The 25473-nt window shown below is 39.2% G+C and overlaps 1 protein-coding gene and 1 non-coding gene across 5 annotated transcripts in view; both read left to right on the top strand.

Annotated features, from left to right (window-relative positions):
- The first annotated feature begins 3645 nt into the window (after positions 1-3645).
- Positions 3646-3769, top strand: LOC128582859 (small nucleolar RNA SNORA28). Its single transcript, XR_008379284.1, has one exon. It is a non-coding gene; the product is annotated as a small nucleolar RNA SNORA28 (small nucleolar RNA).
- Positions 3770-11431: 7662 nt separating this feature from the next.
- Positions 11432-25473, top strand: part of CCSER2 (coiled-coil serine rich protein 2) — a 211722-nt gene continuing 197680 nt past the window's right edge. For 3 of the 4 annotated variants that reach the window (XM_053584500.1, XM_053584503.1, XM_053584501.1), the window contains exons 1-2: positions 11438-11651; positions 16696-16756. The gene's annotated coding sequence lies outside the window, so the exon portion shown is untranslated. Of the gene's footprint in view, positions 11652-16695; positions 16757-25473 lie in introns of all 4 variants that reach the window. The other variant, XM_053584499.1, reaches the window with a different exon arrangement.

Below are 25473 nucleotides of genomic sequence, written 5' to 3'. Positions count from 1 at the left end.
CCTGGAGTATCTGCTCATTGGAGGCAACTGGGTCACAGCCCTGTGGGGTTATCTATGACTGGGTGTGACAGAAGTGTAAGGTGGGGAAGGAGGCATCAACCTTCCCAGATTAATCTATTTGCTGCGTGGGTCCTCCTGACCACACAGAGCACCGGAGCAAGTCATATTTGAGTGGGCAGCAGACACCTGCGATCTAGTTGCCAGAGACCTTTTAAACTCTTCCACCTGAGACAGGTGCTGACTGAGACAATTCATTTGGACCTTTTTAACAGCCAATCACCTGAGGATATCCAATTGGTGCCCTGGGTGTGTGGTTGTAGGGAGGTGGGATTTTCCTTTTCCAATTGTTGCCTGTGGGGGGCTGGGTGACTTAATTGCTGGTATTTCCCCACAGCTGAGACTTCAACCCAGGGTAACTGTTTCACTAGGGTCAGACAAAGACCAGCTGAAAACAAGACAGAGCCACTAAGCCATCTCAAGCAACTGGAGAAGGAAGAACATTCCATCCCCAAACCCAGTAGAAGAAAAGAAATAACCAAAATTAGAGTAGAATTAAATGAAATTGAAAACAAAAGAATTATACAACAGATCAATAAATCAAAAAGTTTGTTTTTTGAAAAGGTCAATAAAATAGATGAACCTTTGGCTAACCTAACGAGGAAAAAAAGAGTAAAATCTCTAATCTCATCAATCAGAAACGACAAAGACAAAACAACAACAGACTCCTCAGAAATTCAAAAAATCCTTAATGAATATTACAAGAAACTTTATTCTCAGAAATATGAAAATCTGAAGGAAATTGACCAATACTTGGAAGCATATCACCTTCCAAGACTTATCCAGAATCAAGTGGAAATGTTGAACAGGCCTATATCAAGTTCTGAAATAGGATCAACCATACAAAATCTCCCTAAAAAGAAAAGCCCAGGACGAGATGGCTTCATTTCAGAATTCTACCAAACCTTTAAAGAGGAACTAGTACCTATATTACTCAACATGTTCCAAAATATAGAAAAAGAAGGAATACTACCCAACACGTTCTATGAAGCAAACATCACCCTGATCCCCAAACCAGGAAAAGACCCAACAAGAAAAGAAAATTATAGACCAATATCACTAATGAATATAGATGCAAAAATATTAAATAAGATCCTAACAAACAGAATCCAGCAACACAGCAAATAAATTATATATTATGACCAAGTCGGTTTTATCCCAGGGTCTCAAGGCTGGTTCAATATACGTAAATGTATAAATATAATTCAGCACATAAACAAATTAAAAAAACAAAGACCATATGATTCTCTCAATTGATGCAGAAAAAGCTTTTGATAATATCCAGCATCCCTTCCTGATTAGAACACTGAAGAAAATTGGTATAGAAGGGACATTTCTTAAACTGATAGAGGCCATCTACAGCAAACCCACAGCTAATATCCTATTGAATGGAGTTAAATTGAAATCATTTCCACTCAGATCAGGAACCAGACAGGACTGCCCATTGTCTCCATTGCTCTTTAACATTGTAATGGAAGTTTTAGCCATCCCAATTAGGGATGAAAACGACAGGACTGCCCATTGTCTCCATTGCTCTTTAACATTGTAATGGAAGTTTTAGCCATCCCAATTAGGGATGAAAAGGTGATCAAGGGTATCCATTTAGGGTCAGAAGAGATCAAACTTTTGCTCTTCACAGATGATATGATTGTATATCTGGAAAACACCAGGGATTCTACTGCAAAACTCTTAGAAGTGATCAAGGAATACAGCAGCATCTCAGGTTATAAAATCAACATTCATAAACCAGTAGCCTTTATATATACCAACAATAGTCAAGCTGAAAAAACAGTTAATTACTCTATTCCATTCACAGTAGAGCCAAAGAAGATGAAATATTTGGGAGTTTATCTAACAAAGGATGTGAAAGATCTCTATAAAGAGAACTATGAAACTCTAAGAAAAGAAATAGCTAAAAATGTTAAATGGAAAAACATACCATGCTCATGGCTGGGAAGAATCAACATTGTTAAAATGTCCATATTACCCAAAGCAATATACAATTTTAATTCAATCCCTGTTAAAGCTCCACTGTCATACTTTAAAGATCTTGAAAAAGTAATACTTCGCTTTATATGGAATCAGAAAAAACCTCGAATTAGCCAAGACATTTCCCAGAACTAAAAACAAAGCAGGAGGAATCACGCTACCGGACCTCAGACTATACTATAAATCGATAGTGATCAAACAGCATGGTATTGGCACAAAAACAGAGAAGTCGTTGTCTGGAACAGAATACAGAACCAAGAGATGAATCCAGCTACTTACCGTTATTTGATCTTTGACAAGCCAATTAAAAACATTCAATGGGGGAAAAGATTCCCTATTTAACAAATGGTGCTGGGTGAACTGGCTGGCAACCTGTAGAAGACTGAAACTGGACCCACACTTTCACCATTAATTATAATAGACTCTCACTGGATTAAACATTTAAACTTAAGACATGAAACTATAAAAATTCTAGAAGAGAGTGCAGGGAAAATCCTTGAAGAAATCGGTCTGGGCGAGTATTTTATGAGGAGGACCCTCCGGGCAATTGAAGGAACTTCAAAAATACACTACAGTTCTGATCAAACTAAAAGGCTTCTGCACAACCAAGAATACAGTAAGTAAAGCAAGCAGACAGCCCTCAGAATGGGAGAAGATATTCGCAGGTTATGTCTCCGACAAAGGTTTAATAGCCAGAATCCACGGAGAACTCAAACATATAAGCAAGAAAAGAATAAGTGATCCCATCGCAGGCTGGGCAAGGGATTTTATGAGAAACTTCTCTGAAGAAGACAGGCACACGGCCTACAGACATACAAAAAAATGCTCATCATCCTTACTCATCAGAGAAATACAAATCAAAACTACTTTGAGATATCATCTAACTCTAGTAAGATTAGTCCATATCACAAAATCCCAAGACCAGAGATGTTGGTGTGGATGTGGAGAAAAGGGAAACTTCTACACTGCTGGTGGGAATGCAAATTAATACATTCCTTTTGGAAAGATGTTTGGAGAACACTTAGAGATCTAAAAATAGATCTGCCATTCAATCCTATAATTCCTCTACTAGGTATATACCCAGAAGACCAAAAATCACATTATAACAAAGATATTTGCACCAGAATCTTTATTGCAGCCCAATTCATAATTGCTAAGTCATGGAAAAAGCCCAAGTGCCCATCGATCCACGAATGGATTAATAAATTGTGGTATATGTACACCATGGAATATTATGCAGCCTTAAAGAAAGATGGAGACTTTACCTCTTTCATGTTTACATGGATGGAGCTGGAACATATTCTTCTTAGTAAAGTATCTCAAGAATGGAAGAAAAAGTATCCAATGTACTCGTCCCTACTATGAAAGTAATTTATGGCTTTCATATGAAAGCTATAACCCAGTTATAACCTAAGAATATGGGGAAGGGGGAGAAGGAGGGGAAGGAGGGGGGAGGGTGATTGCTGGGATTACACCTATGGTGCATCTTAGAAGTATACATGTGAAACTTAGTAAATGTAGAATATAAATGTCTTAACACATAAGAAAATGCCAGGAAGGCTACGTTAACCAGTGTGATGAAAATATGTCAAATGTTGCAAGCAACACTCTGTGGCAGATAATCAAAATGGCTGACACAATTTGAGCTTGCTATAGCAAGATAGTCTAACCTACTCTGGTGTTCTCTCTTTGTGGGATAATCCATTATATAGACTTTAACAGTGGAAAAAAAAAAAGAAAATGTGTCAAATGGTCTATAAAACCAGTGTAAGTTGCCCCATGATTGGATTAATGTACACAGCTATGACTTAAAAATAAAAAAAAGAAAAGATTTATAGTTTTTAATCTCTGGTGCAAAAATAATTAAAGCATAAATAGAAATCAATTCACTATCTAAAATAGAAAACAAAATAACAAAGTAAACAAAAAAAGAACAAAGGAATTAATAAAGATAAAAGTATAAATCATGATGTGGAAAAGAGTAAAGGGTAGGAATAATAAATCTAAAAGGTGGATGTGTGTAAAACACAACAAAATAACAAACTATTATACATTTTAATCTTTAAGAAGAGAGAAAATGGCTTGGCATCTGTGGCTCAAGGGGCTAAGGCGCCAGCCACATACATTTGTGCTGGCAGGTTTGAATCCAGCCTGGGCCTGCTGAACAATAATGATGGCTGCAACCAAAAAATAGCTGGGCGTTGTGGTAGGCACCTGTAATCCCAGCTACTTGGGAGGTGGAGGCAGGAGACTCGGTTGAGCCCAGGAGTTGGAAGTTGGTGTGAGCTGTGATGCTATAGCACTCTACCCAGGGTGACAACTTGAGGCTCTGTCTTCAAAAAAAAAGAAGTGAGAAAATGCAAATAGAAATGATAGCATAAACACAGAGAAAAAAATTAAGAAAGTACTTTGTATAACTTCATGCAAATAAACATGAAAATTTAGAAGAAATAGGTATTTTTTAGTCAGAAACAACTTAACAAAATTGACCCCAGAAGAGACAGAAAGTCCAAATACAGTAATTAATGCCGAAGAAATTGAAGGACTCAATAGTTCTGCAAAAACATACGTTAAACCTGCTGGCTTCTTCCTCTCTTTCTTTGGGATGCCTCCCATTCCCTCCCTCCTTTTCTCTCACTCCCTGTTTTATGCTCCCTTCTGTCTCTCTTTCTAATCTAATATAAAATAAACTTATATGTGTATATTCTAAAAGAAAACAAAGGCTAAAGAAATTGGTGTCACAAAAGAATTGTACATAATCTTTAAAACTCTGCCAATTGTTACTACCACTATTTCAGAGCATTTCATTTTATAAAGCTCCTATACTATAAATCCCCAACCTGACAAAGATTTCTTGGTTTTTATTCCAGTGAATGCCAAATTGAATTGGAATTAAAAAATCAATTTGGAATACATGTCAAAGATTTTATTCTCATAAAAGAAAATTATGGCAATTACTGCTTAAGAATTTCAGTACAAAAAAATCTGAAAATAGAACCTAACAGCATATATATATATATATATTTTTTTTTTTTTTTTTTTTTTTTTCTTGAGACAGAATCCACTTTGTGCCCTGGCATCATAGCTCACAGCAACCTCAAACTCTTGGGCTCAAATGATCCTCTTGCTTCAGCCTCCCAAGTAGTTGAGATTATAGGCCCCCACTATAATGCCAAGCTATTTTTAGAGATGGGGTCTTCCTCTTGCTCAGGCTTCCACCTGCCTTGGCCTCCCAGAGTGCTAGGATTATAGGTGTAAGCCACCTTGCCAGCCCTAACAGCGCTGTGATCAATTGGGTTTATTCTAAGAATGCAAAATGGTTCAATATCAGGGAATCATTAATTAACAAGAGATCATTTCCAGAGATAGAGAAAAGTCATTTGACAAAATCCAATACCCATTTGTGTTTTTATTTTACTTATTTTTTTGAGACACAGTCTCACTGTACCACCCTGGGTAGAGTGCCATAGTGTCATACCTCACAGCAACCTCAATCTCCAGGGCTCAAGGGATCCTTCTTATCTCAGCGTCCCTTCCCAGTAGCTGAGACTACAGGCACCCGCCACAACACCAGGCTAGTTTTTCTATTTTTTGTGGAGATGATCTCGCTGTTGCTCAGGCTGGACTCAAACTCCTGAATTCAAGCAATAGGATTGTAGGTGTGAGCCACAGCACTTGGCCCCATCTGTTTTTGTTTTGTTTTGAGATAGAGCTTCAAGCTGTTGCCCTGGGTAGAGTGCTGTGGCATCACAGCTTACAGTAACCTACAACTCCTGGGCTTAAGCAATTCTCCTGCCTCCACCTCCCAAGTGGCTGGAACTACAGGCGCCCACCACAACGCCTGGCTATTTTTTGGTTGCAGGGTTTTTTGTTGTTTGGCGGGTCCAGGTTGGCTTCGAACCTGCCAGCTCAGGTGTATGTGGCTGGCGCCTTAGCTGCTTGAGCCATAGGCGCCGAGCCCCCATCTGTGTTTTTAAAAACAAAACACTCAGTGAAGTAGGAATTGATACATATGTTCTCAACATGATAAAATGTATACATCCTAGCCCAAAGTTAGCATCTTTCTAGCTTTTTTGCTGAAATAATAAGCAAATAATAATAAAATAAAGATCTCACTATGTCTTCTATTATGTAACATGAAGTTTGATGCATTAGCCAGTGAATGCTATTTACAGAGTCATAATTATATGTCTGGAAAATCTTGAAGAATTGGTGAGAAAACTCAAGATTAGTAAAGCAAACACTAATTAACATAAGTATATAAAAACTAAAGACAGCCTGGGCAAAATAGACATCATTTCCTCAAAAACATAAAGAATATTAGCCTAGGGTGGTAGCATATGCCTATCATCCCCCGTTGAGGCCAGGATGAGGTTATTGTGAGCTATGATCTGGCCCTGTACGCTAGCTTGGGCGACAGAATGAGATCCTGTCTCTAAAACACAACAAAGAAACAAAGAGAAACTGAAAGACAGTCATACATATAAACCAAAAATAGAAGACACAAGGAAAAACAAGCCTCCATTTATTAAAGCACAAGAGTTCCCATAACACTGTTCTCTGGCAAGAACTTATGATTTCTTCTAGAAAATCAGTCCTACTGACTCCTATCCTTGTTCATGACTTAATCCCATGCATCACATAATAGGTGCATAGTAAATATTTGTGGAAAGAAGGAAGGAGACTTCATCAAACTTGTATTGTATTTTGGATGGTTTTCTGAACCATCTCTACTGGGGCTGTAAGCAACAATTTCATTGTGCTGCTTGTCATGGAACCCCAGAACTTCCCTCAAAGAAGGTCTCTTTCCTATATCAAGAGGGACCCAACAAAAAGGAATTCAGTTTGCAGGTGGAATTAAGACTGCCTATCAGATGATGTTAAAATAGAAATGTTATTCTGGATCATTCAGTTGGATCCCATATAATGATAAATGTTTTTTTTGTTGTTGTTATTTATTTATTTATTTTTTTTATTGTTGGGGATTCATTGAGGGTAATAATAAATGTTTTTAAAAGTAGACAGAGGCAGAAGAGGACAGAGGGATAAGTGAGAAGGACTCAAATTAATGTTGTTGGCTTTGAAGATGGAAAAGGAGATGCACGCCAATGTAGATGAACAGGAAACAGACGCAGCCCTAGGGCCTTCAGAAGGAATTAGCCCTGGCAGCATCCTGATTTTAGCCCAGATTCATTTTCGACTTTTGTCCACTAAAATTATAAAATCATAAATTTGTACTGAGAAAAAAAAGCAGGGGTCCTCTGAGGAAAATTAACTCAAAATAAATAAAATATCTTCAGGATGTCTATAAAATTAGGAAAATACTCTAAAATGCTTTTGTGATGGTTGTATGTTCGTGTATTAGAATTATGGGAAAAACTGAGTGTGGTGGCTCATGCCTGTAATCCCAGCACTCTGGGAGGCCAAGGTGGGTGGATTGCCTGAACTCAGGAGTTCCAGAACAGCCTGAGCAAGAGCAAGACCCTATCTCTAAAAATAGCCAGGTGGTTGTGGTGGGCACCCGTAGTCACAGCAACTCAGGAGGCTGAGGCAAGAGGATCCCTTGAGCTTAAGAGTTTGAGGTTGCTGTGAACTATGATGCCAGAGCACTCTAGTGGGGGGCAAGAAAGTGAGATTCTGTTTCAAAAAAAAAAAAATTATGGGAAAATTTTTTTCTATTATGGTTTATGCTGTACTATCTTTGTCAGTTACCATAGATCGGGTGGTTGAAACACTGCACATTTGTTTCTCACAGTTCTGAATGTTGAGAAGTTCAAGATGAAGGTGCCAGTAGATCCAGTGTGTGGTGAAGGCCCAGTTGCTGGTTTGTATACGATCTCTGCTTGTTGGATTCTCATCTGGAGGAGAGCAGAGACACAGATCCCCTGTCTCCACTTTTTTTTTTTCAGTTTTTTTGGCTGGGGCTGGGTTTGAACCTGCCACCTCTGGCATATGGGGCCTGCGGCCTACTCCTTTGAGTCACAGGCGCCTCCCTCCACTTCTTTTGATAAGAACAGTAGTCTCATCCTGAGGGCCCCACCCTCATGACTTCATCTAACTTTACTTTTCAAAGGCCTCATGGCGAAATACCATCACTTTGAGACTTAGGATTTCAACATATCAATTTTGAGGGGACATATTCAGTTTATAACATATAAATAATCTAACAAAAAAATTTATAGTAGAAATGTGTAAAAATGCTCCTGACTCTTCTGAAGTTTCAACCCTTGACAGATCCATACAGATGTCTGTCAATCAGGCCTTTCTCACCACCATACACACACATTCTGTGTTATCATACTATTTGTACTTTAACAGCAACCCTGGGCTACAACTCCAAAAGAACACTCAACTCCCTGTTTCTGAGCTGGCGTTCTTGGGTCCACCCAGACAAACACAAGGAAGGTTGGTCCAACCATGTACATATCTATCATGGCATTTTACACTATCTACCTCTGACTTATCTTCTTCTGCTCTATATCCCCAGTTTAAAGACTAGGCATGCCATGGCTTGCTCAGCTTTTATCGCCTTGGTCTAGCCTGTGTTGAAGGTTGTAATAGTTGTAAAAATTGTCCACATGACAGCATGTGACAGACTTTTTTGTTTCTTGTTGAGTCTTCAAAAGCTCCTGGGAGATGATTATCTCTACAGAGTATTTCCCATAAGGTTGGATGGTTGTTGAAGTCTTCTAGCACAATGTCTCAAAGTGTGCTCCCTATATCATTGTTATCCCCTTGGAACTTAGAAATGCAAATTCCTGGGGCCTACCCCTGGCCTATTGAATCAGAATTCTATAGCAATCTGATAGAATCTGATAGGGCTAGCAATCTGAGTTGTAGCAAGCCCTGTAGCAGATTCTGAAGCATGTAAAATTTGTGAACCAGCTTGGTCTGCCTTTTCACCCTTAACCTCTTTAACATTAGCCATAAGTGGGCTTCAGACCCTCAGGGATCAGACTTCTAGGACTACATACATATTTTTCCTATGTATATTTGATATTAAAACTTTTTCTATATATATTTTGAAGTGGTGTTCTGTGTTTTATTAGATTTTGTATTTGTCTGTTTGGCATCCATTAATCAAAGGACCAGACTAATGGCCAACGTGGTTTACACCTCCCCTGCAATCCAGCTTTTGTGAGAATATGTGAAAGTCATATTATTACACATCCTCTAACCAATCCCAAATCCATACTTCCAGCTACCCACTTTGTCTGACACTCTCCCACCAAACTAGTATTTCCCCTGCCCTAAGTCACCCAGGGCCACATACCCCATACAACTAGAGACCACACTGATAGCCTAGCCTGCTGACATAATTCAAACTAGCTGATTCCAAGGTGTTTTCCCTTCCCTGTCCTGCCTTTCCCATGGAAACCTCAATAAAATCTCTGACCTGGACTTTCCTCTCACTCCTGCTTCTGCCTCCTGACTTAACCTGGTGCTTTTCCATGTGGACCTGCCTGGCATGGGGTATTCTGAGCTCTTGGGAAATGTACGTGATAAAAATCATTTTTCAATGCAATGACCTCCTTTGTGTCATCACAGTCATCTCAGTAAATTAAAATCCTGTGGGTACATTTTGAGATAAGTGGCTAATAGAATCAATGTGACATGATAATCAAGGAAATGAGAAAATTAGGATAAAGACAAAATTGGAATAGGGAAAATTGGATAGATGAAACTGGGAAATGTTCATACGCAGCATTCACTCAGTAAGGCCCCTACCTTTAATTATTATTATTATTATTATTATTTTTTGAGACAGAGCCTCAAGGACCCTGGCTGGAGTGCTATGGTATCACAGCTCACAGCAACCTCAAACTCCTGGGCTTAAGCGATTCTCCTGCCTTCACCTTCCAAGTAGCTGGGATTGCAGTTGTCCGCCACAACGCCTGGCTATTTTTTGGTTGCAGCTGTCATTGTTGTTTGGCCGGCCAGGCTGGATTCAAACCCGCCAGCTCAGGTGTATATGGCTGGTGCCTTAGCTGCTTGAGCCACAGGGGCCGAACCAAGGCTCCTACCTTTGTAGAGAACGAAGGGAAGGGAATGATGACTTAGTACTTACAACTGCCAAAATAAAGAACACACACAATCCACTCAATCAGGGAATCACAAGATAACGATCCAGCAGTTTTGAGAAGCATAGCTCTTCCTGATGAGAATGTAGCATCTTCTCTAACTCCCAAGGACAAGAGGGGAGGAGCCATTTCTTGAACCATCTCTCAATTTAGCTGATTGCATAAACCTGAAAGCAGATTTGAGTAACTGCCCCTTGTGAGAATGTTCTTTATGCGTGTGTTCAAGAGTTCCATGGGTGTTTGTTTTTCTAATGATCTCCCTTAATCCAAAGAGAAATTGTACAGCATTTAGATCTAGTCTTTCTCAACATTTTAAGCACACACATCATCACCCCCCAAATTAAATCTTTATTTTTAGGAGTTGATGTTAAAAATGACACCTTATTTTCTAAATATGAAAGTATATTATTAAATGAGATGTGGTTATACAATTCAGGCACTCACCCCTTCCCTTTTCCCCTTTGAATATCTGGAGACATAGAAGAAGTGGATATTTCTCAAGAAGTTCTCTTTAAATGCTATTTATTACAGTCGAGTCCTTGGGGTCAGAAAGGATTTCAGAGAACAGCTAGTCTATCATAAGGGTAGCCCCGGTTCTTCAACAGCTGAACCAGACCCAGGCGGCTTCCAGGGTGAGGGCAGGTCTGACTATCCAGGTAGGAAGAAGGGGAGACAGCCTGTGGGTGATGGGACCCGCCCAAGGGAAAGAAGGATGGTTTCTGGCAAAGGGTACCCAGCTGAACGGTGCAACGGAGTGGATCCGCTTCTCAGTACTCGAGGGTGCCCTGTCCCCTCAGCTTCAGTAAGATCCTGTGTTTTGATGTGGTAGACAGGTGCATGCTTCAGTCAAGCCCTAGCATGAGAGGGCAGGAAACAGGCAAGGACTTGGAACACAAAATGCTGAGGGTGACAGACTCCTGTCAGTCATAACACTCAGACCACTCCTAACTTTTCGGAGACTGGAGGAGGAGCTGACAGGTTTGACAGTCAAGGAGCAAATGATAGTTCACTGGGACAGCTAGAGGTGAGGTCAGCCGCAGGACTGGCGTCAGCGCTTGGGTCATGCTAAGACCTGAGTCAGGAGGCAGAGGCAAGGACAGCAGAGGGGCGGGTCCCGAAGCTAGGACAAACCTGGGAAAGCCTGGCAAGAAAGCGGAGGCGGGGCCAGAGGTGGGCTGAGGCTCGAGTCAGGCGGCGGGGGCGGGTCGGAAGGCGTGGCTTAGCCTTCTGAGGCTCGCGCCTGCGCACGGGCGTCCCGGGAGGTAGGGCTGCGCGCGCACGGTGCTCTTGGCCCCGGAGGGCGGAGTCCAGGCGGGCGCCGGCGGAGGGAGGGGGCGCGGCGGCTTTGGAGTCCCGGCGCTCCCTCAGGCCGCGGACGCGATGCTGTCTGCAGCGGGTCGGGCTGTGGGGCAGCCGGGGATGTGACGGGCGGCGCCCTCGCCTCACCTTCAGTCCTCCGGCCCGCAGGTCTGTGGGTGACCCGCTGCCGGGCCGCGGCCGAGGAGGAACCGCGACCTCCTCCCGGTGAGAGCTGGGGTCAGGGCCGAGCTGGGGCCGGGGTCTGGGCGGGCGCCCGAGGCAGCCCAGAACTGGGGGCGCAAGCTGGGGCGGGTTGGAGACCCGGGTTCCCGAGAGAGGCGGTGGAGCCCTCCGGCCCCCCCTTCGCCAGGGTGACCCTCTGAAGCCCCCAGCGAGCGGCCGAGGCGGGGTGGCCAGGGAGCGGGGAGGCCGGAGGGCACCCGCCCTGCTGTGACAGCGCGCCAGGGGCCTCGAACCGCTGGGCGGCCGCCTTTCTCTAAGAAGTCAGGGCCAGTGATTCAGACTCTGGATGCTTGTGAGCGTTGATAGGGGAAAGTACTGGGGTGCACTGAATGAGTGGGATTTTTTTCCCTAAAATTACTGGGCCAAAACAAAGACACACCCTAAAACATACTGGGATAAAACTTTAGTGTATCACACCCTTGCCTTAGGTTCAGATCTCTTTTCTTTAGACAGTTGCTATTTTTATGCATTTTTATAAATACACCTACTTTCTTCAAAGTAGAAAGAGGAATGATTCCTTTGAGGTGGTCCTTGGTGGCTAAGCTTGAGTTTGAATTTCAGTAATTGCAAATTCATCTTTGTAGGCTACCCAGCCAATTAGGCTTGTCCTAGACTAGGCCTTAGCGGTGTTGAAATTACTGATGCTTGGACTCTTTGTGGTCCTAGATTGGAATATTGGTGTTTCACTCCTGTAGATGAGAGAAATGGGAATTTTAAGCTTTGAGGATAACTATCTGAAGGGAGATCTTTTTCGTGTCTTTTTTTCTTGAGCATTAAAATATTATTGGAATGTATTAATTTGGCCAGTTTTTTTAAGCATCATCTTTTACACTGGTTTAAAGAGACTTTAGTGATGGTAGCTCTTTAACCAAAAGGAATTTAAGATACTCTCCTGCAAAAGATAGGTACAAAACATGTCTTGTTATCTGTAATCAATATATAAGGATGTAAACATTCCTGTTTTGTCTGAAGTCAGTCTTCTTGGACCTTATTAATTTTCTTTGCTTTTCTTAATTTATTAAAGCTCTTTAATCTTTTCTGATTTGGTTGTTTTCTTTAGTGTTTTCAACAACTTTAACTTCAAGTAATCTTTATGTTAAAAATTCACACTTTCTTGATCCTTTAGCCATAATTCACACAGTCTTAGTTGAATGTTGTATATATCCCATAGATAAGAAAGTGCTAGAAGACAGCCTGAAAGCAGGAACTCTCCATTTCAATTTTTTTTTCTACCTTTCCACATCTAGACTGTATTTTTTGTTGCCATGAATTCAATCTATTATATGGTGGAGGAAGGGACTTTGATTCCATGTTTAGAAGTCCTCTGCTGACTTTCTATGGTTCGTAGTGCTAAAATTCAGAGTCCTTCAGGATATCTTGCTACTTGTCTATATTCTAGTTTTGTCTTCTACGGTTATGCCTGCCCTCTCCATAAAGGCTAAGTGTAGTTCTCTGAAGATGACATCTTCCATTGTGGTTTTACACTGTTCCCTGTTGAGAATTCTTTACCTAGTAAACGACTGGCCCTTCAAGACCTTATTAAAATATCACTTCTGAGCCTTGTCCAGATGTCTCATCCCTCTTGTCTGGACTGATCTCTGCAGTCTGCACTTAACATTTGTCAGTTGGAAGTTAATGATTTGTTCATAAGTCTGTCTCCACTAGGCTTTTGGACTTCTTAAAGAAAGGGACCTTTGCAACTCTAGCACATACTATTGTGTGGCACATGTGCTCAAAAATTATTTACTGAATGTCTTTTTGAAATGGTCCTAGTCTTGAGAATAGCTTTAAGGTAGACAAAATATGTTAGACTTCTTCATTCAGTTCAATCAGAAAACTTAAAAAAGATGAATGCACAAGATAATTTTAAATATCCAAGAATGGAGTAAAAATTGTTGATGTTGCTGGTTCGGAAAGACACCCCAGATATGATGGAAAAAAAACAATCCATTTGATGATGGGAATGAAAGGGACATTGTCAGTGAAGATTGCTGCTTCATGCAGTAATTTGAAGTGCAGTAATTTGCCCAAAGTGACATAGGTAAAAAGAGACAGAGCTGGGATTACAGACCAGGTCTTTTGACCATCTGTGTATTTCACTCTTGCTTGTAGTTTCCTAATCCTAAATCTTAATTGTTTTATAGTTGGGGTTGTAAGAGACTTGGGTATGTATTGAAAAGGGCGAGATCTGTTACATTAATGGAACATTGAGCTTGAAAGAATAAAGTGATGATTAAGTTCAATTTAAAAATTTTACCATTGAACTATTCAAGCTTGAAAATGTAAGTAACTTACTTGAGGCTGTTTAGGCTTACCTGTGTGTCACATCTCCTGACCTCATGCTTATCTACTTCTCACTACTTCATGGTGCTGTGGGGGAAAATGAAGAAGTTGCCAATTTCTCAGAGGAATAGCAAATCTGCTTGCATTTTCTCCCTCCTTGAATCCTTAGCTTTTGCTGCTAGGGACTTAAAGCCCATGAGTGGCTGAGAAACATGATCATTCATTTGGGGATATAGGAGAAACCTAACCTTCACCATTTCACTTAGCCAGATAGTTTTAACTTCAGTGCTTGGGGCTTTCTCTCCAGATGCCTCATAATGAGTGCTTCTAATCACCATATGGAGCTCTTGTATACAGTTATGTTTTGATGGTAAAATGAGATTTTAATATAATCAGGTTATAGCTGGCTAATGTATGGCTAAAATTACATGTTTGGTTTGTCTGTATTTGAAAAGAGCCTATCTGCTACTCCTGTGCAATAGATTTTTTTTTGGAAACTTGTAAATGCCTATGAAAAGTCCATTTGAAATGTGTACTTAGTGTGGTGGGCCTCATCAGTTTCAATAGGCTTTTTATTTTACAAACAACTTGGTGGTCAAAGAAATAAGAAAAAAACTAACTTAATTTTACTTATTTATTCTTGTTACAGCTATGTGAGTTTATACTACAATCAAAGTATAAATGTAATGTTACATATTTACTTGCATATTTGTGTTTTATTTTTGTTATAATTTTTATACCTTTAGATTATTATACATTGTTACAGTGAGTTGAGTTACTTATTTCTTAATTATGGGATATCTAGGTTACTTGCCATTTTGAACATAATGCAGTGAGTATATAGTTGTTCATTTTGCTTGTTTCCTTTTAGGCTAAAGGGCCAGGAAGGGAATTTCAAGGTCAGAGGGTATGATGGCTTTGTTAAATATGAGAAATATTACCAGATTTACTTCTGAAAGGTATTGATTTACATTGTCTTTAGCAGAGTTTGGTTGACCAGTTTTATCATACTTCTATGGGATTTTGTTTTTTAAAAGTTTGTCTTCTAAAAATATTGATAAGATTACTTGCTTATCTAATATCATAGATCACAGTAGACAAGAAATTTAGTATTTTTAAGTTTTATTTTCCTGTTTGTATGAATTGTGCATCATATGCCCATAAGTTTACTGGAAATTCCCTTCTTACTAATATTTGTTAGCACTAATACCATAAATATATTACTCTTTTGAAAAATATTTCTCATCTATTTTATTTTCTTTATTGGAGGCTTTATAGTTTTTATATCATTAAAATCATTGACTTTAAAAAATAATTTTAGAATTTTGTCTTTTGATTGTGGGATCTGAGAATGAATGTCACTCTACTATCTGATGCATACTTTTATTTTCTTAAACTTCTGAAGTTCATTTTGGTATGAGTACATCTTTAGCCAGTTACACATGTGATTAAAACTGAATTTCATTTATGGGGATTTTATGTTGTAGAAAACTACATTTCTATAAATGAGTTTCCATTTTTTTTCCTGAACTTGAATAGGAAAACAAACAAAATGATCTAGAGTTTGTTTTATTATTTTTTTAAATCAATGGATACTTGTTTTAAATTAATTATGGCAAATTCAAGAAAAACCAAAATTTTTATGAAAGTAATATATTGGTTAATTTAAGTTTTTGTTCAAAATTAGTCAGAAGGCTTTTTCTAACTTACCTCTTACTGTTAATCACTTCTAAAATATATGAATGTAAACCTTGGTTATCTGCTTCCTTTGGGGTGTGAGATAGTCTAGATAGATGTGACAGCTCAGGATAATAGTTAAGTTGAGTGTTAGATTCTGTGCTGGTGCTTGGCATGGAAATTCTTACTTATATCTTCATTAGAACCTGAGCAAATAGGTTCTTTTAGTAAAATTGAGAGATAGGAAGTGACCTGCCAAAGGTGATAATAGGTAGTAAGCATTGGAACTGGAACTCAGTCTGCCTGCTTTTAAAAAATGCTATTTCAAAAGTATTACTTCCTGTACTGAGGATTTGGACTTCCATCTCTTAAACATTAGGAAGATATTAGATGTTTCAAAATAAGGGAGTGATACAGTATGTTATCTCTTTTAGGGAAATGGCTGATGTGACAGCGTGGAAATGTATTGAACTGTGTTTATGATAGGAAGTGGTTGAAATAGGTCATGTGAGAAATGAAGCCTAAACCGTGAAATGAAAGTAGAGACCAGAAAGTATTTTGGAAAGATAGAGGACTTAGTAACTGATTTACAAAAGAGAGGGAAGGTGGAATGTTGACTTGGAGACACTAAATTGGGTACTGGTAGATGAATGTGTGCTCACAGCACTTTGTTATATCTCCTTCATAACTGTGACACGTCTGCCTCCCCCACTGGATTGTGTGCTTGTCAAGGACAGGGACTGAGTAGAAGTCATGACTGAATACAGAAGGAGGGCAAGAGACTGAACTGAGAAATACTAAATCTACAAAATCAAAGAGTGGGCAGAGGGAGATAAACAGGTATCAGTATGTGACAGCTGTCAGAGAGGATAGGGAAAGAGCCATCAGCAAGGCAGCAGAGGGAGGAAGCGTTAGCACTGAAGTGAGCATGTAGAATGCCACCTCAGGCTACCAGCAGTTCTGGGTGGTGTGCCTGAACATGATAAGCTGATGGCTAGTGGTCCTATAGAGCAAAGTAGTCTTTCCCATGTTACTGATTTCTTTTTTCTTCCCTTTCCTTCCTCAGAGTATCCTGTGGTTTCCTTCCTCTTGGCATCTGACTGCTTGCTACAGGCGCTGATTCTGGGGTGTGACTCAGTCTATTGAGATTAACCAATCAGAACTCTCCTTTCTTTTTAAGTGAATTAATTGATCTATCAGAGTATATTAGGTATAATCTCTGAGTTTTTAGCTGTTCTCTGTTGAGATAATTGCTTTTGAATGTCCCAGAGTTACTTCTGTGCTTTTAAAGACTTCTGTTCAGTTAGATTGAGGTTTGGAGCTATAGGGAAGCCAGAGGATTCTTGAAGGTTGGTTCCAGGAGAGCTAAGGTTTTTCACCCGTTTACTTTGATCAGTAGCTTAGTTTGAATGCAGTTATAGCATCTGTGAGGACTGTTGGTCTTAAAACAGCATAGGTCATTCCAAGCAATTAAGAATCTTTGTTCTCTTTGATTCTACAGTTACATAAGCTAGGTTCTCAACCCTGTGGATCGCCACCCATTTGGACTGTATTAAAGGTTTGCGGCATTAGGAATGTTGAGAACCACTGGTGTAGGGGCTTGTTTTCAGTTTCCTTACTTCGTTCCTAATTTACTTTTCATGTCTATTTTTCAAAGAGTTGCTTAGAAAATGAATTTGCTGTTGTTTTTTTCCCCATTATTTTTTGCTTCAGGCCTCCTTTAGCCTCTATTCTTTGTCATTTTCTCAATTTTCATCTTCCTACTTTTTGTCCTTGGTAAGTACAGTGGGAAGAGGAAAAGAGAAGAATCATCAGTAATTATTTCTCTCTTCCTTTCTTTCTTTCTTTTTTTTTTTTTTTGCTACTGGCCAGTTCAACACGGTTATTATTTTTAATTTTTTTTTCTTTCCTTCCCTCTGTTTTGGTAATTGTTACTACCTTCCTCCCCTCTATTGCTCCCAACTGTTCAATTTGGCAGGGCTTCCTGCCCCATATCTTCAGTTCTCTGTGTGGGAATGGGAGATGCAAGGCATGACTTTTTAGCTGAGGATTGCTGGACATTTCAGGGTTTTGGTCCTTCTGTCATCTCTGTTTTGGTGTCTGGTATTGAAAAGTTCAGGTGATACTCATATCTTGGCAGGTGTTTTCTGTTCCCCATCATACAAAATTAAATGCAAAATTAAATACTAGTCCTGTTTTTTTTTTTTTCAATTGTGTGCCTACCTTGTAATTCTCCCCCCACACTAAAATATCAAAATCTTTAATGACTGAGCCCCTAGTCCATACACGAGGGACAATGAAACAAGGCGGACACCAGAAGGTACTTTGAACTGTTGTTGTCATAATATTAATGGTGTTTGGTTGCAGCCTGAGTGCTTTAGGGAAATTTGAGAGCTTTCTCTGACCATTGTTTCTTGGCAGCCAGTTAGTATTAGGGTTGGGAGTTAAAATTTTTTCTGAAGACCATAGCTTGGAAAAGCAAGGATTCTTCATAGCAGCTACTTAAGTGTATACAACATCCACAAATGATATTTTAGCCAGAGTTGGTAGGCTAGTTTATAGGAAACATCTAGGTGGTATTTCTTTTTAAGAGGTGGGGAGGCAAGGATGGAAATCTTTCTTTTTTCTTTTCTTCCTTTTATTTTTAAAGATTTTGTCAAGTATATTTTTCTTGTTTCAGGAATGGTATGGACTTGTCAACCCTTATTTATTATTGGTACCAGTTAGAGTTGTAGAGTTGGCCATTGTTGTGGCCTCTCTTGTAGTCATGCTTTTACAGGACTTGAGAAATTGTATACTGTAAATTCTAGTTGTGAGGCCAGATCTTCAATCTGGATTTTCCTTATTCTTTTATCCATCCATTCAAGAAATATCCTCTGAGCACTTGCTAGAAATAGTTCAGTGAACAAAACAAATTTTCTGCTTTTGTGAAGCTTAGGTACTAATGACAAGATACAGAAACAAGTATAAGTAATATGTCAGCTAGTATAGGACTGTGGAGAAAAATAAAGCAGAATAAGATGGAAATATCCTTCAGGAGGATGCTCCTATTTTGTATAAAGTGGTTAGAAACGTCCATAGTAGTAACTAGCATTTGAGCAAAGATCTTGAAGAAGTAAATTTGATCTGTGCATATGTTAGGAGAGAGAGAGGGAGAAATTGGATAAAGATAGAACCAGACTGCAAGGATCCTGTGATTGAAGCTTTCTTGGTCTGTTCTAGGAGTGGTGAGTAGGTCATTGGAGGTTTTGAGGGGAATGACTGGTAGAAGATGAAGTCAGAGAGGGTTGTGTTGGGTTGAGGGATGTCAGATAATATATGGCTTTATATCCCAGTGGGAGTTTGGTTTTTACTCTACAGGAGAGAAATCATTTGAGAGTTTTGACTTAATATGTATTCATTTTTAAAATTAAAACAAACTTTAATAGATTTAGTGGGTACAAGTTGGATTCTGTTACATGTATATATTGTATTGTGGATTCTGAGATTTGGGTGTGCCCATCACCGGAGTAGCATAGATTGTATTCTGTAGGTAATTTTTCATTCCTCACTCTGTTCCACCCTTGTTTTAAATAGACCTGTCAGCTGCTTTGTAAAGATGGGAAGGGCATAAAGAGATCATTTAACAGGGTGCAGTAGTAATCCTGGTGGGAGATTATAATGAATTTGGGCAGGGATTGGAAGAAGTACTCACATCCTATATATTTTAATATATTCTGAAGGGAGAGCCAATAGTTGATGATATAGTGAATGTGGGCTATGGGTTTTGGCCTGAACAACTTGAAGAACGGAGTTGACATTTACTGATATGGCTAAGCCTGCAGAAGGGGTAAGTTTTTGGGGAAAATAGCAAGTTCAGTTTTGGGCATGTTATCCAAGAGAGATACTGTAAAGACAGCTGAATATGCATGAGCCTGCAGTCAAGGGCAGAGGTCTGGGTTAGAGGTACAATGAGAGTAAGTGGCTGAAGAAGTCCAAAGTCTTAGCCTTGGAATCCTGTAATGCTGACAAAGAGAGAAACTAGAAAAGGAAACTAAAAAGCACCCCCATAAAGGAGGAGAATTAAAATTGGTATCCATGAAGCCAAAAAAAATGTTTTAAGAAGGAGGGAGTGAGTGATCAAGTGCTATTAGTTAGAGGACTAAGAGGTGACTGTTAGATTTAGCAATATAAAAATCATTGGTGACCTTAAGTTGTATTTGGTTTTGGGGTAGAGGGAAAATTTGATTGGAATATGTTTAAGAGAGATTTGGAGGAAAGGAATTGAAAACTACAGAGATAGTTCTTTTAAGGAGTTTGCTATAAAGTGAAGCTGGAAACAGGGTGTAGCCAGAGGGGATGTGGAGTCAAAGAATTTTTCTTTTTCTCTTCTCCCCTCCCCTCCCTCAATTTGTCTGATGTGATAGTTTATTAGAAAGTACCTCTTTGGAAATGACAACAATGACAACTGTAGCAAAAAAAATAGCCGGGCATTGTGACGGGCAGCTGCAGTCCCAGCTCCTTGGGAGGCTGAAGCATGAGTTTGAGGTTGCTGTGAATTGTGATGCTACAGCACTCTACCAAGGGTGACATAGTGAGACTCTGTCTCAAAAAAAATTTTTTTTTTTTTATTAAATCATAACTGTATACATTGATATGATCATGGGGCATCATATACTCGCTTTTAAATTAAAAAAAATTAAGTTGAAGTGCAGATAAGTTCAGGGAAATTTTGATGGCTATTTTTTTTCAATCACTCCTTTGTTTATTTCTTTTAACTTTCCTGGTGGTACTTTTACTGTAATTGTTTATGATTATTGAGTTGATATTTGAGATGAATTCAGAAAGTATTCTGAAAGCACATAATACAGTTACAGAACTTTATGTGCTGCTTTCTGTGGTTCATTTATGTTTCAGTAAGTAGTAGTCAATATTTAGTGCTGGAACATTATTGCAATTGCTTCTTAATCCTCTTCATTGGTCTTTCTCCAGATTTTCGTCTCTTAGCCACTGATCTCTGCTCCTGACATTTGGATTTCCGAAACACAGATCTGCTCAGATTCTGTTACTGCTAAACAAGTCTTCTGTGGCTCCCTATTGTCTATAGAAGTTAGTTTGTCTCTTTACCTACCTTCTGCCCTGAAGGGCTCCCTAGGGGATTCTAATGCACACATCTGCTGTTTCTTACCATGGGACTACAGGATAAAGGTCATGCTCCTTATTGGTGTACAGAAAGTCCTCTGTGAGCTGTCTCAGTCCTCATCTTCTGTCATGGTTACATGAAGATGAGAAGCTCTTCAACTTCCCTGTACTTTTTTATATGTACTGTTCTTTTTTTCTAGAATGCCATCCATCCTCTTGGCCATTTAGTTAAATTAGTTTATCTTTTTAGGAGCCCAGTATAGAGGTCTCTTCTTACAAGAAAGCTGGTAGACTTATTTTCCTTATGCCTCTTCCTCCTCAGTATATTCTTTGTTACCTGTTTTCCTGTTAAAAATTATGCAGTTGTTGGCGGCGCCTATGGCTCAGTGAGTAGGGCGCCGGCCCCATATGCCGAGGGTGGCCGGTTTGGACTCAGCCCCAGCCAAACTGCAACAGAAAAATAGCCGGGCATTGTGGCGGGCGCCTGTAGTCCCAACTACTCGGGCTGAGGCAAGAGAATCGCGTAAGCCCAAGAGTTAGAGGTTGCTGTGAGCCGTGTGACGCCACGGCACTCTACCCGAGGGCAGTACAGTGAGACTCTGTCTCTACAAAAAAAAAAAAATTTGTGCAGTTGTTTTATTGTAGCATTTCCTATTTTATTTTACTGTTTATTTTCATGATGGATTTCCTGTGTCCCTAATTTATAGATACCCAATAAGTTTTTGTTGAATGAATGACTGAGTAAAGTAAATGATTATTCGATATTGATGCAGTTTTGACTGACCCATTTGGTTGGGCATTTTTATCATTTAGTTCGTATAGAATATGCAAATGAGCAATTCACATAGCATTCTTTTTTTTAATAAAATCATAACTGTATACATTGATATGATCATGGGGCATCATACACTCGCTTCATAGACCATTTGACACATTTTCATCGCAATGGTTAACATAGCTTTCCTGGCATTATCTCAGTTACTGTGCCAAAACATTTACATTCTACATTTACCAAGTTTCGCAAATACCCCCGTAAGATGCACCACAGGTAGGATCCCACCGATCCCCCTCCCTCTACCTAACACCCCCCTCCCTCCCATCCCTTTCCCACTTCCTCCTATTGTTGGGTTGTAACTGGGTTATAGTTTTCATGTGAGAGCCCCAAATTAGTTTCATAGTAGGGCTGAGTACATTGGATACTTTTTCTTCCATTCTTGAGATACTTTACTAAGAAGAAGATGTTCCAGCTCCATCCATGTAAACATGAAAGAGGTAAAGTCTCCATCTTTCTTTAAGGCTGCATAATATTCCATGGTGTACATATACCACAATTTATTAATCCATTCGTGGATCGATGGGCACTTGGGCTTTTTCCATGACTTAGCAATTATGAATTGGGCTGCAATAAACATTCTGGTACAAATATCTTTGTTATGTTGTGATTTTTGGTCTTCTGGGTATATGCCCAGCAGAGGAATTACAGGATTGAATGGCAGATCTATTTTTAGATCTCTGAGTATTCTCCATATATCTTTCCAAAAGGAATGTATTAATTTGCAGTCCCACCAGCAGTGCAGAAGTGTTCCCTTTTCTACACATCCACACCAACATCTCTGGTCTTGAGATTTTGTGATATAGGCTAGTCTCACTGGAGTTAGATGATATCTCAAAGTAGTTTTGATTTGCATTTCTCTGATGATTAAAGATGATGAGCATTTTTTCATATGTCTGAAGGCCATGCGCCTGTCTTCTTCAGAGAAGTTTCTCTTCAAATCCCTTGCCCAGCCTGCGATGGGATCCCTTGTTTTTTTCTTGCTGATGCGTTTGAGTTCTCTGTGGATTCTGGTTATTAAACCTTTGTCAGAGATATACCCTGCAAATATCTTCTCCCATTCTGAGGGATGTTTGTTTGCTTTACTTACTGTGTTCTTGGCTGTGCAGAAGCTTTTTAGTTTGATCAAGTCCCAGTAGTGTATTTTTGAAGCTGCTTCAATTGCCCGGGGGGTTCTCCTCATAAAATACTCGCCCATCTCGATCTCTTCAAGGGTTTTCCCTGCACTCTCCTCTAGTATTTTTATAGTTTCATGTCTTAAGTTTAAATCTTTAATCCAATGAGAGTCTATCTTAGTTAATGGTGAAAGGTGTGGGTCCACTTTCAGTCTTCTGCAGGTTGCCAGCCAGTTCACCCAGCACCATTTGTTAAATAGGGAATCTTTTCCCCACTGAATGTTTTTAATTGGCTTGTCAAAGATCAAATAGCGGTAAGTAGCTGGATTCATCTCTTGGTTCTCTATTCTGTTCCAGATATCTACTTCTCTGTTTTTGTGCCAGTACCATGCTGTTTTGATCACTATCGATTTGTAGTAAAGTCTGAGGTCTGGTAGTGTGATTCCTCCTGTTTTGTTTTTATTTCTGAGTAATGTCTTGGCTATTCGAGGTTTTTTCTGATTCCATATAAAACGAAGTATTGTTTTTTCAAGATCTTTAAAATATGACAGTGGAGCTTTAATAGGGAGTGCATTGAAATTATATATTGCTTTGGGTAGTATGGACATTTTGATAATGTTGATTCTTCCCAGCCATGAGCATGGTATGTTTTTCCATTTGTTAACATTTTCAGCTATTTCTTTTCTTAGAGTTTCATAGTTCTCTTTATAGAGATCTTTCATGTCTTTTGTTAGGTAAATTACCAAATATTTCATCTTCTTTGGCACTACTGTGAATGGGATAGAGTCCTTAACTCCTTTTTCAACTTGAATGTTGTTGGTGTATATAAAGGTTACCGATTTATGGATGTTGATTTTGTAACCTGAGATGCTGCTGTATTCCTTGATCACTTCTAGGAGTTTTGTGGTAGAGTCTCTAGTGTTTTCCAGATACACAATCATATCATCTGCGAAGAGCGAGAGTTTGATCTCTTCTGACCCTATATGGATACCCTTGATCGCCTTTTCTTCCCTAATTGCGGTGGCTAAAACTTCCATTACAATGTTGAAAAGCAATGGAGACAATGGGCAGCCTTATCTGGTTCCTGATCTGAATGGAAATGATTCCAATTTAACTCCATTCAATATGATATTGGCTGTGGGTTTGCTGTAGATGGCCTCTATCAGTTTAAGAAAAGTCCCTTCTAGACCAATTTTCTTGAGTGTTCTGATCATGAAGGGATGCTGGATATTATCAAAAGCTTTTTCAGCATTGATTGAGAGAATCATATGGTCTTTGTTTTTTAATTTGTTTATGTGCTGAATTACATTTATAGATTTACGTATATTGAACCAGCCTTGAGACCCTGGGATAAAACCAACTTGGTCATGATGTATAATTTGTTTGATGTGTTGCTGGATTCTGTTTGTTAGGATCTTGTTGAATATTTTTGCATCTATATTCATTAGTGATATCGGTGTATAATTTTCTTTTCTTGTTGGGTCTTTTCCTGGTTTGGGGATCAGGGTGATGTTTGCTTCATAGAACGTGTTGGGTAGTCTTCCTTCCTTTTCTACCTTTTGGAACAGGTTGAGTAATATAGGTACTAATTACTCTTTAAAGGTTTGGTAGAATTCTGACGTAAAACCGTCCTGTCCCGGGCTTTTCTTTTTAGGGAGGTTTTGTATAGTTGATGCTATTTCTGAACTTGATATGGGTCTGTTCAACATTTCCACTTGATTCTGGCTAAGTCTTGGAAGGTGGCGTGCTTCCAAGTATTGGTCAATTTCGTTCAGATTTTCATATTTCTGAGAATAAAGTTTCTTGTAATATTCATTAAGGATTTTTTTGATTTCTGAGGAGTCTATTGTTATTTCGTCTTTGTTGTTTCTGATTGATGATATTAGAGATTTTACTCTTTTTTTTCTGATTAGGTTGGCCAGAGGTTTATCTATTTTGTTGCCCTTTTCAAAAAACCAGCTTTTTGATTTATTGATCTGTTGTATTATTCTTTTGTTTTCAATTTCATTTAATTCTACTCTAATTTTGGTTATTTCTTTTCTTCTACTGGGTTTGGGGTTGGAATGTTCTTCCTTTTCCAGTTGCTTGAGATGTCCCATTAAGTTGTTAACTTCCTCTCTTTCCGTTCTCTTGAGGAAGGCTTGCAGTGCTATAAATTTCCCTCTTAGAACTGCCTTTGCGGTGTCCCAGAGGTTCTGATAGTTTGTGTCTTCATTGTTGTTTTGTTCCAAAAAATTGGCAGTTTCTTTCTAATCTCATCTCTGACCCAGCTATCATTCAGCATAAGGTTATTTAACTTCCATGTTTTTGTATGAGTATGCAGATTCCTGTTGTTACTCAGGTCAAGTTTTATTCCATGATGGTCCGAGAAGATGCAAGGAATAATTTCTATTCCTTTAAATTTACTGAGGTTAGACTTGTGACCTAAAATGTGGTCAATTTTGGAGTAAGTTCCATGGGCTGATGAGAAGTATGTGTATTCAGTTTTGTTGGGATGAAATGTTCTGTAGATGTCTGCTAAATTCAAATGTTGGATGGTTATTTTTAAATCTAAGATTTCTTTGCTCAGCTTCTTGCTGAAGGATCGATCCAACACTGCCAAAGGAGTGTTGAAATCTCCGACGATTATGGAGCTGGAGGAAATCAAGTTGCTCATGTCTGTTAGAGTTTCTCTTATAAATAAATTGAGGTGCATTCTGGTTGGGTGCATAGATATTAATAATTGAGATCTCATTATATTGAGTATTACCCTTAACAAATATGAAGTGAGCATTCT

The sequence above is a fragment of the Nycticebus coucang genome, chromosome 3 (genome assembly GCF_027406575.1).
Source record: "Nycticebus coucang isolate mNycCou1 chromosome 3, mNycCou1.pri, whole genome shotgun sequence".
NCBI lineage: Eukaryota > Metazoa > Chordata > Mammalia > Primates > Lorisidae > Nycticebus > Nycticebus coucang.
Note: the sequence above shows the minus strand (reverse complement) of the source record. Positions and strands in the feature narration are given on the sequence as shown.